The sequence below is a fragment of the Crocuta crocuta genome, unplaced genomic scaffold, assembly GCF_008692635.1.
Source record: "Crocuta crocuta isolate KB4526 unplaced genomic scaffold, BGI_CrCroc_1.0 scaffold78, whole genome shotgun sequence".
Taxonomy (NCBI): domain Eukaryota; kingdom Metazoa; phylum Chordata; class Mammalia; order Carnivora; family Hyaenidae; genus Crocuta; species Crocuta crocuta.
The window spans coordinates 3,007,057-3,012,031 of NW_027532617.1; the positions used below are offsets into that span (position 1 = coordinate 3,007,057).

Consider the following 4,975-nt stretch of genomic DNA (forward strand, 5'->3'; position numbering starts at 1 on the left):
GCAACCAACTTAATAGCTTCTGATAGAGACCTTTGTCTCTTTTGTTCTTATACATTGTTATTATGTATAATATTCCTGTGTGGATGCACCACGATGGCTTACTTATATAAAGCCATATGTCATGTTAGTAGCAGAATTGGAACTAAAAGTATTTTTTGACCCTCCCCACCATTACATATTTGTTTCATTTTGTGGTACCTCATTTACCGTGTGCCATTTGTGTAGCTGATGTGATATCCCAAGCAATTAACACAAATAAGCTCTCATCTGCTATAGGGATGCCCCCGCCAACAGACCCACACTTCACAAGGTAGTATAAGGAAGTTATCCCTCCTTGTCTGCTCTACCAACCCATCATAACCTGATCCTCATGATAAATAATAGAGGTTATGTAATTTGTAAAATAGAGCATATTTTTGTGTTTATTTTGATTTCATTGCCCAGTGTATCTTATTTTCATCCAGTGGAGAATGAATGTTCCCTTTCTCTTTTCTTTCCTGGGATACAACCAAATCTAGCCATCTCTAGAATTTCATGGGCTCCCTGCAACTGTCCAATGTTCAATCCTAAAAGTGATCAGACACCGTGTTTCAAGTGTTTGTTACTCATAGAGTTTATTTTTATTGTTCACACTACTCTTCCTGATATTTCCAATTGTTAATCTACCAACGCATAAAATGCAAGAAATGAAAAATGCTTGAGAATTCCTATGAATATATTGGGCAAAGCCTGCAATGGCTTGCTGTTCTATGTAGCCATTCATGGCTGAAGGCAGAAAAACTGAATGTCTCTCTTGGCTGAGAACTATTAGAAAGACTCTTCAATCCATCTTCTCAGAATTCTCTTCTTGTCTCTCCCATCAAACATCCCAGGAATTAAAACTGTGCTTCACAATTAATTTTGCTCTACCGTGAGTCTGCAGGGTTACCTTTAAGGCTTGACTAGCTACCCGTCTCATATTTTATACTAATGTACTTATATTTTAGGGGTAGAGCCAATTATTTCAGTGAGATCCAACCAAAACATTCTCCTTTATAATATGTTACTCCTTTATGGGTTTTTTTGTTGTTGTTATTAATATGTTTGTTTCTGCAGGTATGATCTTTCCGGTCAGGGCACATCCAAGGCAGCGCCTCGCACGCAGCAGCCTTGGCGATGCTCACGTGGCTGCAGCACACCCCAAGCAGGCGCGGGTGGGCCTCCACACACGTGCCACTGGTGCCCAACACAAATGCCGTGTCACGCGCCGGCGCCTTGAGCTGCGTTTTGCGCACGCGCAGCTCGGCCCACAGGCTGCAACACGAGGCACACCGCGCGGATTGAGCTAGCGGTTGCTGAGCAGCCAGTATAGGCACCTGCAGCTTGAAAAAGTGCACCTCCTTGAGCACCACGTGGAGCCATTGGCCTTCTGGACCAGGCCCAGGGGCACTGGAGGCGTGCGGGAAAATGCTGCAGGCCAGCTGGGAGCATAGAGCCGGGAAAGGTCGGACAGGCTGCCGCGCCCTGGCAGGTAGCTGTTAAACCGGTCCTTGCCACACAGAAAGACGGAGCGCACCAGGTCGTGCACGGCCGGCCGTGTTACAGCTTGAGCAAAGTAAGAATTTAAAGTGAGCATTTCTCGCAGAAACCTAACTTGGGTAACCTTAAGCCTCTAGATCAGCTTTTCTAACAATCTCTGTCTAGTTAGACCTCTCTATTCCCTTTGAGCCTTCCATTCTGACTCAAATCTGAACAATTAACTCATTTTTTGGTTTATTTCTTTTTTTCATGTTAATGTTTATTCATTTTTGAGAGAGAGACAGACTATGAGCAGGACAAGGGGGGGGGGCAGGGAGGCGGGGCACAGACTCTGAAGCAGGCTGTAGGCTCTGAGTTGTCAGCGCAGAGCCTAACTGGAACTCAGTGGTGAGCTCATTACCTGAGCCGAAGTTGGATACTTAACTGACTGAGCCACCCAAGCACCCCTTGGTTTATTTCTTATATCTGGTTTTCCTCTCTTGGAAAATTGCTTGACTTAATTAAATTATTAGATCATTGGTAAACATGCAGCCCTAAGCACCAAGTTATGTTATCTCCTAAGAGGAACCCATCTGTCCCTAGAGCCTCTCAGTAACCAAGCTCCTGTGATTGGTATGTGACACCAGAGTGTCAGTTCCATTAATATACCCTACATTTGTAACCGTAACAAAAGCTGGACTATTTATGTTGAAAATAAAGACATTCCAAGCCAAAAATTAGCTATAAAATTATTGATGAACATAGAATGAGAACTAGAAGACTAGATGAAAGTTAAGTGATATTGGGCAAAATTTAAATAGTATAGTATAGTGCAGAGGCTCTCTGATTAAGCTATCAAATCTCAGCCTGAACAATTACTAGCTGTGAAGCCTGAGAGAAATTATTTAACTCCCCTAAACCTTAATGGGTTCATTAGTAAAATGGAGGTGGTGATAGTAACTTACTTCATACTAAATAATGCAGCATATGAAATATTTAGAACAATGTCTAACCGGTACCAAGTATGTACTTATTATGTGTTCCGTCGCACAGTGAATATGATTGGATCATCATAGTTAGACTTAACTAAGGTGACTTCTTTCCTAGATACCAATTGTATGTGGACCATGCCAATATTTCTCACCATGCCTCCCCTTTTATTTTTTCCAGAGCTGACCAATAATCTTCTTAAGTTACATGTTGTTTTTAAATTTGTGTTAATATGTATGCTAGTCAATCTTTTCATGCCCATGAAACATTCTGACTCCTGAAGGTCCTCTTGCACATCTGCTGTGAGCTGTTCAGCATTGGGTTTTATAGTCTAACTCTATTTTTTAAATGTTTATTTTTGCGACAGCACAAGCAGGGGAGGGATTAAAGAAGTGGGGAAGAGGATCAGAAGTGGTCTCTTTGCTGACAGCAGTAAGCCTGATGTGGGGCTTGAACTCATGAACCACGAGATCATGACCTGAGCCGAAGCCTGACAGTCAACCCACTGAGCCACCCAGGTGCCCCTTATAATTTAACTCTTTTTTTTTTTTTAATGTTTTATTTATTTCTAGGAGAGAGAGAGAGAGAGAGACAGCGTGAGCAGGGGAGGGTCAGAGAGAGAGAGGGAATCACAGACTCTGAAACAGGCTCCAGGCTCTGAGCTGGCAGTCAGCACAGAGCCCGACGTGCGGCTCGAACCCACAAACCGTGAGATCATGACCTAAGCGAAAGTCGGACGCTTAACTAACTAAGCCACCCAGGCGCCCCATAATTTAACTCTTAATATATGACTATATTTTCCCATTTCCCCCTCCTATGGAAGCCTTGTTATATCTCTGTGTACTAGACCCAATGTTCTCATGGTGACAACATTTGGATAAAGTCATACAGTGTTAGTACAAACTTTAGAAAAGACAGAAAGCTGCAGGAAAAAAAAAACCAGACAGACTCAGCACCTCAATGGCCTGCAGGGACAAAACACAGAAACGTTAAAACAAACAAACCCACTAATCTTCTCAAGCTCTTTTTTTTCTGGCCAAATTATTAAGTATAAATATCTTTTCTATAAGGCCACCATATTTATTTTTAAGTATTGTATATTACCCTCACTTGCCATTTTGGCTACAGTAGTAAACGAGTTACTTGTCCCCACCAGTAAAAGCATTATGCCATAGATTTATTTTGAAAAGTTTTTTTTTTGGAGGTTGGAAATACAACTGACAGATTTATTATTAGATTTAATTTATACAAAAAAAATGGACAGGTATGGCTTAAGAAAATTTTATGTCATATTCCAGGTGCTCCTAGACCCAGGATTTCAGGGTCAAAACTCTTATCTGAGGCACAGCCGACTTGTAAGACATCCACTGGGGTGACTGCTTTGGCTTCCACTCCATCAAGTCTTGACTAATCAGTCTTGCAGTTGTGGGAATAAGACAAATGTAGACATGTTGATTAATTGTGCCATCTGGAAAAATACTGGCTACTTATTATTCTCTCTTAAAAAATACAGAGATATGACAGAGAGATAGATGTGTGTGTATATATGTATAATTTTAATTCTGATATTTACAAATATACATGCAAAATAATTAAGCATTTCCGTGTTTTCATTTCCTAAGATGAAAGAAAAGGGTATTCTCCCCCAGTATGTTCCTCCAGTATCCACTAGCACTACCACATACTTCTCATTTGATACCATTGATCCCTTGTCACTAGGGTAGGACAGTCTCATTCCCAGGTAGGATGGGTAGGATGGAATTCAAAGAGATTAGATAATTAGGTCCACCACTCAGTGAATGGGAAAGAACACAAGTTTTCTAGTTTTGTGTTCGGTGTCCTTCTGTTTCATCCAATTCTGTAATAAGTGTATTTCCATAAAAACATTGATTTTCATTTTAGAGAGTGTGTATAAAGTAACAGTTGTGGAAGACAGGGAAAGGCCTATATTGTCATAGGGAGAGGATTAGCAAAAATATTTAAGAGTTTAGAAAATTGGGGATGAATTAGAACATAAAGCTCCTCTGGATACGGTACTCATGGGCTTTGGCAGAGTGCCAGAGGAAGAACTTAGGGGATAGAAGTGGGGCGCCTGGGTGGCTCAGTTGGTTAAGCGTCTGACTCTTGGTTTTTGCTCAGGTCATGATCTCACAGTTCATGAGATTGAGCTCCATGTGGGGCTCTGAGCTGACAGGTCAGAGTCTGCTTGGGATTCTTTCTCCCTCTGTCTCTGCTCCTCCTCCCTGCCCCTGGCTCACATGGGTACGTTCTCTCTCTCTTTCTCTCTCTCTCTCTTTCAAAATAAATGAATAAACATTTTTAAAAATTCTTTAAAAAAGTAAAGAATTGTAAGAACTTTCACCAGAGCTTCAGAGAACTCAGCTCATGAGTGTGATGCCTAAAGGAATGAGGTGTGAACAAATGCTGTAGACAAACTAAAGGAGCCATCTAAAGCCAGTGGTTACAGCCATAATATAATGCTGTGTGG

At 41.4% G+C, this 4,975-nt stretch overlaps 1 long non-coding RNA gene across 1 annotated transcript in view; it reads left to right on the forward strand.

The window, feature by feature from the left end:
* Window positions 1-1,324: 1,324 nt before the first annotated feature.
* The window catches only part of LOC144245207 (uncharacterized), a 331,942-nt gene continuing 328,291 nt past the window's right edge, over window positions 1,325-4,975 (forward strand). The window contains exon 1 of the long non-coding RNA XR_013339199.1: window positions 1,325-1,594. This is a non-coding gene — a long non-coding RNA (uncharacterized LOC144245207). The remainder of the gene's footprint in view (window positions 1,595-4,975) is intronic.